At 43.9% G+C, this 11,463-nt stretch overlaps 1 long non-coding RNA gene across 2 annotated transcripts; it reads right to left on the bottom strand.

Annotated features, from left to right (window-relative positions):
* Window positions 1-210: 210 nt before the first annotated feature.
* Window positions 211-3,494, bottom strand: LOC310696646. 2 transcript variants are annotated; one of them, XR_014520674.1, is made up of 3 exons: window positions 2,399-3,494; window positions 1,859-2,296; window positions 211-658 (listed from the first exon to the last, which is right to left on the bottom strand). It is a non-coding gene; the product is annotated as an uncharacterized lncRNA (long non-coding RNA). The 2 variants fall into 2 exon arrangements; XR_014520675.1 differs by having other exon boundaries at window positions 211-2,163; window positions 2,221-2,296.
* Between the last annotated feature and the right edge of the window lie 7,969 nt (window positions 3,495-11,463).

Genomic DNA, 11,463 nt, shown 5'->3' with positions numbered 1-11,463 from the left:
GTCTAAACTGAAAGTGAATCCACACCGGCGCATCCTCCTTCTTCTCCTCCTCCCCCTCCCCCCCCTCCTTCTTCCTATACTGCCCTTCATTCGAAGATCACAGTGCAGTTTACAATATAAAAACACAGAAATGCATACCAGAGTAGCACTAACCTCCCCAGCTTAAAAGGCCATGGATTATTTAATGAGTCAAAGGCCTGGGAGATGTTTTTCCCTGGCACCTAGAGATATGTAATGAAGGCAGATTGGAACCTGCCCATTATGTTTGCTCGCTATATGTGTTTCTTGAAGACAAATTACATCTAAATTTTGTTTGAGAATTATATGTTCAATTTTATTTATCAGGGAGTCTTGGAAACAAATGAGAATAGTTAATTAGAAAGAATATTTGTTGCAAAAAATCCAACAGAGTTCATGGAGCGATGAACACTGCCGTCCGTTCATCAGTGAAGATGTTCCTACTGACGAGGCTTCTTCCAGCAAAACCAAAAGAAGCCCAGCCTCCTCTTGTGACATGATCTGTCCTGAAGGCCACCTATTTGACGAGAGCGGAGGCTAAGGGGGTCATCCCCTTCCTCATTCCCAGACACAGAGCTTCCATGTTCGTTCCCGCTCTCCACTGGTTGTCTGCCATCAGGGTTGTTTCCAGTTGACATTCCTGAGGGTTAGGGAGAGGACTCCTGATTGTACTCATCTAGTCTTGCCTTTAACCCCCTCTCTTTCTGTCTGCCCTCTCCCTCTGCCTGTACTTCTTCACTGGGAGCCGGTGTATTCATGACATTATTCCTTTTTACTTTACTGTTTAGACCATTTACGTTCCAACTCAGTACCTTTAAGACTGCCATTATGTTTACTTGTGTCTTTCCCCCTAACGTCTTGTCTAAAGTTTTTGTTGTCTTGGTTATCTAAATTATCTACCTCCCCCACTGTTGCTCCTTCCCCTGCCCCTCTTACTGCTCTCAACGGGTCCTGTGGAGTGTATGGGTTGTCAAAATCTCTGTCATGTCTTAGCCAGAATTCCTGCTCCTGCTCCTCATTTAACAATCTATATCTTTTTTTCTTGCATGTAAAGGAAATTCCTTCTGGGAATTCCCATCTAAATTTAATATTGACTCTAATCAAGACGTTTGTCAAGAACCAGTACCTCTGGTGCTTTTGAAGCAAATGGGGAGGTATCTCTCTAAACATTGCCACAGGGTTTCCGTCAACCTGGAATCTGTTTTCATACCATCCTTCAATTTCTTAGAGTTAAAAGTTACCAAACAGTCTCCAGGCTGTTTCTTAGCCTTAGCTGATTTAGACCAGACCCTGTAGCAACTGTCAATCGATCCTTCAACATACTCCTGTTCCTCTCCCAATCAATCTGCAATTGTCTTGGCTTGTATGTTTTAAGAACTTGTTCCCCCTCCACCTCTGGAAGGCCTCTTATTCGCATCACATTAGATTTTTGTCTCATCTCTAAGTCTGCGACACAATTTGATCCTGTCTGCCAGCTAAACCTCTCATATCCCCCCTTATTATCTCTTGTTCCCCTCTAATTTACACATTCTCTTCTTCAATTTTTTAAGGATTTGTCCTCCAAGTTTTTCACAGAAATGTCCAAAACTTCCAATTTGCTAGACAATTCTGTGACCATTTTTGTCTTCTTCCCCAATTTCGCTACAACTTTTTCATTCTGCTTTTGCATTTCTGTCAGCATCTCATTTTAAAAATCTGACAGAATATACTCTATAGTTGACTTTCTTCAGTTTGTTTTATTGATGTTTCAATATTCTGTAAACCGCTTTGAGATTTTTCTTAAAAATATAAAGTGGCATAGAAATTGCATTCAGCCATACATACATACATACATACATACCTGGGATGCTAGGATAGGAAGCACCCATATGATCCAGCCTATCAGGACAGATGCCAGTGATGCATCAGGGGAGCATCCTTAGAGCAGCAGGAACAGTGCAAAGGTTGCTTGAATTGGTCCTTAGATGCCATAGCGGAGTTCAAAACCAAGCTTATTCACTGAAATCATGACCAAAAAACCTTCCCGTCCTAATGCTTTGGGAAGTGAGGGATACAGGGAAAAATAGAGGGGCATGATGGTTGCATTGGAAGTTAGCGAGGACACCGCAGGGATTTGAACGCCATCCTGGGAACCAGGAGCGCTGACTACCAGTGTCTTTTGCTCTCTTTTTTTGAGCGATGCAATAAGGGGAAAAGCAAAACCTGAGAGAACATTCTGCGAATGTTCTCTCAGGAAAAAAAAACCCTTAAGATGTTGAGAAGAGCTCTTTGGAGAGACCTGTGAAGAGAACACCAGAAACAAAAATGGGGGAAATTAGAGACCAATACAAAACAAAATTGCCTTTTAAAAAGACCACTGAGTGGTGGAATGTGAACGTACCTAAAGCAGCACAGTCCAAATGCAGGTGACTCTGACTTCAGGTACAGTGAACTCTGGGAAACCTGAAGGAAAGTGGAGCTGGAACAAAAGAAGTGCTCTCCTACCTGCAGTGAGCCTCATTGTGGTGACGCAGAATAGGGCCTCTTCTGACAGCTCAGTCACCGCAACCTGAAAGAGTCTTATCACAAAGAGTTGCAGAAGGAACACAAGATAAATTTTCTTGCCATGTCCCTGAGCAGTCACTCTCCAGTCGCCATCAGCAGATTCATCCTCCAAATGCTTTATTCGCCTTTTTAGCAAGTTTTCAACTTACCAATCTTTCTCTCCTTCCAAGGCAACCTGAACCAACATGAAATGAGAAGGAAGGGTTCTGTCCTCTCCTTGTCTTCTTTCTTTCCCCCCCACAAGCACGTTTCTATCTTCAGCAACAAAAACCCCAACTTTATCTTCATGAAATGACTTCTCTAGTTGCCTTTTAAAAGACATGCCTTCTATTTTCCCTACTCATTTTCTCTCTGCTTTAAGCAGATTTCATATCCATGTGCTCCTTCTTTTCACCCGAAGACTAGTTTGAAAGGTAAATAAAACTTGATTCCCCCCTTCACATTCCTTCATCTAGCTTCATTTTCTCTTGGCTTTTCCAGTTACGTATTTTTCATTTTCTTGATTCTCTTTAACATCTCCATTTTGGTATTTTTCTGAGTTTTCAGTTTAAATTTTGCTTGGCTAAACTCTTTTTGGGGGGGTCTTTCTCAAGGTCCGCCCTCGGTCTACAATTTACTGTTCCTGTCTTACTAGGATTATGTCTTCTTTGATCTTCTATTTTCCTTCGGTTTCCTTTTAATTTAAAATTTAATGCCTCTGCTAACACTTTTCAGGGACAAATACCTGATTAAGATATATGTGCGCAGTATTTGAAATCAACCACAGCAGAGATCACAGGTGAAAATTACCCGTGTCCCTTTTTAAAGTTGTGAATGATGAATTTCAGCAGAGAGAAATCCCTTCAGTTCCTCTAAAATAAATAAATAAATCCCCCTAGTTTTGAAAAGGAATCTAACCTAAGCTGGTTTCAGTTTCCTCTTCCCCCACCTCCCTCTCCTCATCCTTCTGCCCAGTGAAGGGGCTGCTCCAGTATTATAGCCAGGGACAGGCTCAGTCACCGGAATGCGGCTCGCTCCTTCCACCACCTCTTGGTCATAAGAGCACAGAAAAAAGTCCCTGGCAGCATTAATACAGTGGGTGCAAATGTCATTGTTTTCTTTTCTTCTTAAAATATTTTTTATTAAGTTATTCAATTTTATGTTCATCACAATAACATTGTCTCAGACAGAAAAAGAAATCCAGTGTCCCCCCCCCCCCCCCGCGCGACTTCTGGTCTCTTAACAAAAGTTATCTTAAACATTCTTTTCATTTCATTATCAATCATTTCCCATAAATTTTTGATTATTTTACAATTCCACCACATATGAAGAAACGTGCCTTCTTTTTCTTTACATTTCCAACACTTGTTGGAGCTTGTTTTATACATTTTGCCATCTTTGCCAGAAGTTGCTGGGTGGGGTGGGGCGTCGGGGAAACGTATTTCTTCTTCTGTTTGACAATGTTATTGTGAGTGTGGACAATGTTATTGTGATGAACATAAAATTGCAAAATATAATATAATTAAAAATATTTTTTTAAAAAAGGAACCTGCCCATTAAAGTAGCAGTGTCCATATGATGTTCCTGTTTCCCAAGTGCTGTCCCGCACTTCCCCCCCTTAAAATGTGCATGTTAACAATCCAGGGAAAATCTGACAAGGCAAGCAAAGGTAAACTGCAGCTGCTCCTTGCGTAGGGGTGGCAGACATGTTGCTGTGGTTGTGTCCTGGTGGCAGACTAAGGCAAAACATTTATGGGATGGAACTCCTCCTTGCCTGTCCCCTGATTTTGCCATTTTATTCACTTTTGTTTTCCGGTATGATACTGTCAGAAATAAAGGAGAGGTAGCAAAATAAAGAGTGTGAAATAGGATGTTAGGGAAGGATAGGTTGGGAAGTCCATATAAGAATATGACCAAATAATGAATGTATGTAAAATATAATCTGAAAAATGCACACACACATACACAGGAATGATACTGTCAGCTTCCAGTAAAAACAAAACAAAGCCTTCTTTTGCTAAAATTAGTAGGTCTTATCACTCTTATTCCATACCTTACTTTTTTTAAAGAAGAAGAAGATATAATTTGTGCACAAAAGTCATTTAGAAAAAGAGAGTGCGTCCTTATATTGAGTACTGTGCATGTTATGATAGATCATAAGCAACTCTGTATTTCATGCAGGTTTTATTAGTTCCACAGGGATCTTCAGATATATTTTTTTAGTGCTCTGACCATGTACACAGAAAGGCATCATTGCTGCTGTACCCTTCTAATTTCATTCTGGACAAAGGCAATGGCTGTCCGTATGGACATGGAGGAATGGATTTGGTTTTCAGGTTCAACTGCACCTGTGTGGACTAATGAGATCACGTCTGAGAGGAGAAAATGTGTATTCCAGGTCAGATCCAGCTCAAATGTGGACAAGCCTTGGGCCAACCGAACAAAGGAGAGGGTGAGGAAAGGATGACTGAGCTATCACTTCCGTAAACACAGCTGGGACTTTACCACCCTGAAAGGAGGCGAGAATAATTTACTCCCCATGCTTGTCTAGTCGCCCTCTGGCTGCTATAATTAGTCAAGATGGGTGAAGATTGAGAGCGCATGAGCTTGGCCCTAGGCAAAGCATTGTTCTTTGCCATAGACAAGCCATTGTTAATTCAGCAGCAGCTTCTCATCTCCAATATGGGGACAATATTGGACTGCTTTACTTTGTAAATGTTGGGATTACTGAGATAACACATATAGAACCTTTTTAAAGGGTTGTCCACCAAGCATGTGATTCATTTTGGACCTTGGTTCAGTATTTTGGAAAGCAGCCCACTTTGTAGCCTGCTTGATTTAATCTTGGGATCTTCATTAATCTTCATTCACCCTCCCCCATTCCCAATTCACTACTGGAATGACAACAACAACCCACAGCTATAACTTTCCCCCTTTCAACAGAGTGGATAAAACCTGTGAAACTACAGACAAATAGGTCCAGGAGCTTTGGGACACATTTAAATTCTGATACATGCTTTATTTATAAAGGAAACTTCTGCAACCTTTTATTTTTGGGCAGAATTGTATGACATTTGCAGGCAGCCACCCGTTCTGAGAGCATAAATCCTGCTAAATTTCAGAAGGACCGTTGCAATGGTTCTCGTGCAAGGAAAGCCACTACAGTTTTAGTGTGAGCAAAAAGGGAATGACTTAACACCACTCTCCCTGTCTATTGTAGGCAATTAGCCTGAAAATTGCAGCCACGGTAGAAGTGCAGACAAACAGATCCAGTACTAGGCCCCTCTAAAGTTTATTCTGGGGGGGGGGGACTAAAAGTGGTTTGCTTTCCATGTAAATTCATTTTCTAGACTCTTGTGTTTACTGTCCCTTGATCCTTCGCCACACTGTGGTGTTACGCTGCTGTAGAAAGCTTACAGCCAATACTTTCACTTTTAGTAAATGCTTGTCTGCAACTTTTTTTCGAACTCCGAATCACCGGGGCACAAAAGAATGCTTCAGGAGTCCCCGCTTCAACTTGTACTCCCTTGTACAGATTACACTGTGCCTCTGACAAGCCAAAAAAAAATCCTTCAAAGAACCAGGCTGTTTTAGATTCAGGATTCATCTGCATTTTGTAAGGATCTAAATATACTGAGTATTATTATTATTTGTGCCCAGAACTGTACCCAAAAAGGATGATCTGAATTCCAGAATATGGATAGGAACTTGATAAATTTGACCAACCCTCCACTTCTCACCACAATATGTTCTTTGCCCTTTTGGCTGCATGCCGGGAAAGTTTTGATGCCAAAGCTTCTGCCACATAGTTGCATCTTGTAAACTATCTTACACTGTTGCCTCACAGTTTTCCATCAACTGCGCGAGAGAATCTTGCATTGTGCTAGCACTGGGCTAGTTAGTTCTATCCCACTAACTGCAGTGCAGTGGGAGATACCTTTGTGATTCTAAGGACTAGATAACCTTTCTTGTGCTAAGTAGAAGCTCAGCCCATTGAAAGTGGATTCAGTCATTCCTGATGGCGTGACATTGCTGTGCAGTATAATTTAATAGCCTTTTAGTATGACTGAATCTGGTTCCAAGTCAATGGAGTTCCAGGAATTCATAAAGATTCAGAATTCACATTCTTTTTGCTCCATCAGATTTATTCAAGTCAATGAGAGCCAGTGTGAGTAGAGTGCTGGGCTAAGACTTGGCAGACCTGGGTTCAAATCCCCACTTGGTCATGAAGCCCACTGGGTGACTTTGGGCCAGTCACTGCGTCTCAACCTAATCCATCTCACAGGGTTGTTGTGGGGGTAGAATGGGGTGAAGTTATGTATGCCATGGTGCGTTTATGGGCGCCAATTGTGGCCAATTAGTCACTGGCTGCCCTCCCTGTGTGGAAGGAAGCTTCCACACACGTTCCCACGGATGGACGAAGTTTGGGGGAGCCCAGACTCTTCATCCCATGCGCGCAGGTGCTTCTCTTGATATAACTTGTGAGCTGTGCTTGGATGTGTGTGGGAAGTTGCCTCCTCCGCCTAACCGCGATTTTATTTGCCCAAGTAGGGGGAATAGGAGGGCTCTTCTCTGGGTCGGCCACCCTTGAGGAAGGACAAGACTGTGAAGAGGCAACAATGGCCACACAACCCAGGCTTCCCTCATGGCGCACCTCGCCAGCTGTGAGGCTGTTGCTGAGGAACTGGTTCCGTGTATCAAATGGGAGATTTTGTGCGCTGCTCCATTGCCAGTGTTGAGTTGGGCCAAATTATTATTCGTGTGCCATTTCTCTGCACTAACTTGGAGCGCAGGGAAAGTCTTGAGTGACTGCTTCCCAAACTCTACATTCGCACCCTGTCCCCAGGGAGGCCCTATTATTTCTACAATTGCATCAGTTGTGCCAGGATCGAGTTTGGGCACTGGAAAACATTCTGGGGCTTCTGGGATCCTGGGGAATTCTGCCTCAGAGTCTGCCATGAACACTTTTACATGTGCTCCCAGCTTTCTGTTGGAGAAAGTTGGCAGTAAAACCGAATGCTATTATATCAGTGCTGTGTGTTTTAGAACTGATCTCCAACTAACTTGTCGGATTCCTGACCTCAGTGTTTCCCACCTGTAAAAGGAATTGCCTGAGGGAGGGAATGAGAGATATGGGGAGGGATATGGATGAAGGACGAAGGTGCCAAAGGTTTCTGATTTGGACAGAAAATGGAGGAAGCTGAGACAGTCCATAAAGGAAAAAACCAAAACAAATCTGTGACGAGGTACATTTTTGAAAATGTAACATCCAGCTGTTACTCATAACAGTCCACCCTTAGGCCAAACTCACAGGTTTCTTGTTAGTTGGAAAACAAGCATGAAGAGAAGGGAGGAGATAGTTTCTAGTTTAGGCGGTATGAAAGTTTCAAGTTGAATCTAAGGCTGCTAGTGTCAGGTGTGTCTGCAGGAGCCAGGCCCTGTGACCAATAGGACTTTGCAGGAGTGGGGACTTCCTAAGTTTGTTTTGAAGAGGCAAGGTGCAGCTGGACAGGTGAGGCCGCATGGTAACTCACTGCACCTGGTGGCAAGAGCCGGGAAGGGATATAAGTTCAGCATGTCCCTTCGGCTCTTTGGCACAGCAACACGTTCCCTGCCTTGCCGCGTTTGACTCCTTGCTTCTTGATACTCGGACCAGTGGCGTAGCGTGGGGGGTGCAGGGGGGGCAGGCCGCACCGGGCACAACATCTGGGGGTTAGGGTTAGGGGGTGCAAATCCACGGGTTAGGGGGCACAAATTACTTGCCTTGCCCCGGGTGCTGACAACCCACGCTACGCCACTGCCTCGGACCCTTGACTTTGTGACTCCTTGCTTCCTGACCCTTGGCTTCTTGACTCCTGGCTCTCTGACCCTCACACTCTTGGCTTTCTGACTCCTGGCTTCTGGACCCCTGTTCCTGCTCCCACCCCGCCATCTTGCCCCCGGTCCCGACATCCCCAGCCGGGACTTCGATCGCCTGTGAACCGGACTGTGACAGCTAGTATGTATAGCGGGAATGGGAAAACTGTGGCCCTCCATATGTTTTTGGACTCCAACCCCCAATATCCTTGACCACTGGTTATGCTGGCTGAGGCTGATAGAAGTTGGAGTCAATCTCCTGTGAACCACAGGTTTTCCATCTTTGCTATACAGGACTGTAACCTTGGTCTGCTACATTCTCCCACGCTGCAACTTAAGACTGACCCTAAATGCAGCCTGCATGACTTCAGTATCGAGCCAGCGTCCTCCCAGCCTCTGCTTTGCTAACTTGATGAAGAGTTCCATTTTGAGGCTCCATTTTCCTTTGTTTTTATCTCATTTTGATTGGTGTGATCGCGCATTGACATTGTGCTGTTACCATGAGACTGGGTGTTCAGCGTGGACTGGGAAGACTTGGGTCCAGGTCTCTGTTCAGGCATGAAGCTCAGAGTGCCCCACTTCACAAGGGGATAAAATGGGACTATAAATGAAATATGCCACCTTGCGCTCCTTGGAAGAAAGGCAGCCTATGGATGTAGATAAACAATGAATGATAAGTTGCTTCATTTCAGAGGAAGACTGAAGGAGTTCCAGATTATTTAGCGTCCTCTGTACCATTTCAGTTTTGTAAGCATCTCTTGTGCCAGTGGAGTGCTAGATAAACAGAGAGGGTGTCATCACTCAATACACTGTTATAATACAGAATTGATAACCTTGGGTACCACACCTCACATCAGAGAAAGTAGCTCACTTAGAAGAAAGCTGGTGATGCGGAATTTTGCTCATCCCTCTCTTAGCGACCAGCACTGTTAGTTTATATGGGAAGATAGCTGTGATAAAGAAGGCTGATCGCCAAAGAATGGATGCTTTTGAATTCTGGTGCTGGAGGAGACTCTTGAGAGTCCCTTGGACTGCAAGAAGAACAAACCTCTCCATTCTGAAGGAAATCATCCCTGAGTGCTCACTGGAAGGACAGATCCTGAAGCTGAGGCTCCAAGACTTTGGCCACTTCATGGAAAAGACCCTGATGTTGGGAAAGATGGAGGGCACAAGGAGAAGGGGACGACAGAGGAAGAGATGGATGGACAGTGTTCTTGAAGCTACAAACATGAGTCTGACCAAACTGCGGGAGGCAGTGGAAGACAGGAGTGCCTGGCGTGCTCTGGTCCAGGGGGTCACAAAGAGTCGGACACGACTAAACAACTAAACAACAACAAAGCTGTGATTTGAACTACAACCCCATAAAGGAGTTAGGGGCCCATTTCCTGCCCTTTTTGATATTGGGGTGGTGGTGCTTTGGAGCTCTGCCTTCTGCGCAGAGAGTGGTGTCTGGAGTCTTTGGCATATTGCTGGACCTGCTGAGAGCTGCCCAGGGTCCTGATCTCATCTTTGTTGCTCTGCTCACAGTACAAGAGGTTCCTGCTATTGCTTCCACTTCTCCTGAGACCCCCTGCCTGAGCCAAATAGGATGACAAGTAAGCGTTGATTTCATTTCACTTTGGTGAACTGAAATTATGCACTTTCTTTGCAGGAATTTAAGTAACCTACCTAGTTGCTGAGATTCATCATGCTTCTTGTCAGGCATGAATATGAGACGAATGCTGATACATTTCTCTGGAGAAACTAAACTGCCTTCTGCTTGGAAATGGCTTATATGCGCAGCAGAATGAGAAGCTAGAATCTTGAGGTGTTAAAAAGTGTATTGTGCAGCTATAGGCAGTAGTGGGTGTGATGTTTTTGAACACTCAACCATGTTAAAAGGGCTTCAAAGCAACAAACAAAGCCCATCAGGGCTTGCAGGGACCTTGATATATACAAGGGGGCTTTTTTAAAAAAAAGATTCTCCACTTGTCACCTGAAATGATATAGTCCATTCTGTCACCTCAGAATCCTGCCAACTCCTTCCCATCTTCAATTGCATGAGTAGTTTTAAGTGTAACCATCTAAGGGTCCTTTACCTTTAGAACTACAGAGCAGCTTCTTCTGAAAAAAAACATGTGAATTGACATAAGGGAAGGCTGTAGATCTTTCACTTAAAATTCTCCCACCATGGTTTTAGGACTGAGCGATCAAAGTTTTAATTCTGGTCCTTCTGAGTTTCCAGTTCCCTCTTCTTCACTCTCCTGCATCAACTGGAAGAAGAGCAACTCGCATCTCTCGCTTTACCGTCTGGTTCAATTTCCGTGTCATTCGATCTTTGGGTTTTGTAATGTAAATGCCAGGTACAGTGTCAATTACTGCTAATTGGGTGGATGTTTCATGTAATTTAGACACCTCTCCTCTAGGAACTGGGCTGGCTCCAAGTCATTAGGATTAGGCAAGCAGGGTTAATGGCTTTTGGTTACCTTTCAAAGGATAATAAAAATAAAAGGCAAACCATTCCAAAAGCAATCTTGAGTATAAGCCTGTGGAGCTGTGCGGTAGCTTGATGCACAAGGTTGTGAAGGGCAATGGGACAAGGAGCGTTTGGCTTTCAGAAAACTTACTTCACCGCAATTGTTATGTTTGGTCTCATTTGTTAAACATTGCAGACTCGGGAACAGAGCCTGCTTTAATACAACAGAGGGTAATGATCTTCCCAAAGTCAAATATAATCCTCAAAAGCTCAGTCCTGTTTTCAGAAGGTTTCAAATAGATGTCGTGTAATTTAGAATCTAAATTGTGTAAAAATGGTTCAGACAAACACATTCTGGGGCATTTTCTTCGAGGGCAGACAGTGCAGGTTCAAGCATTTCCTCATTTAGAGCGCAGTCCCATGCTCTGGTGTGCCAAGGCTCCCAGTTATGCTCAAAGCATGAGCAGATGTTGAAGATATACCCGTGTTTGTTGCTGCGCATTGTCAGCACATCAGGTTTCTTGCAGCACTACTTAACGTAACTGCGTCAAGGGAACAAATCTTAGCAAGGCGGTGGTAGTAAGTGGACAGTTTTTAAGGCACTTCAGGAG

The sequence above is a fragment of the Podarcis liolepis genome (assembly GCF_965112155.1).
Source record: "Podarcis liolepis genome assembly, chromosome: 17".
NCBI lineage: Eukaryota > Metazoa > Chordata > Lepidosauria > Squamata > Lacertidae > Podarcis > Podarcis liolepis.
This window is presented reverse-complemented; position numbering and strand designations above follow the sequence as displayed.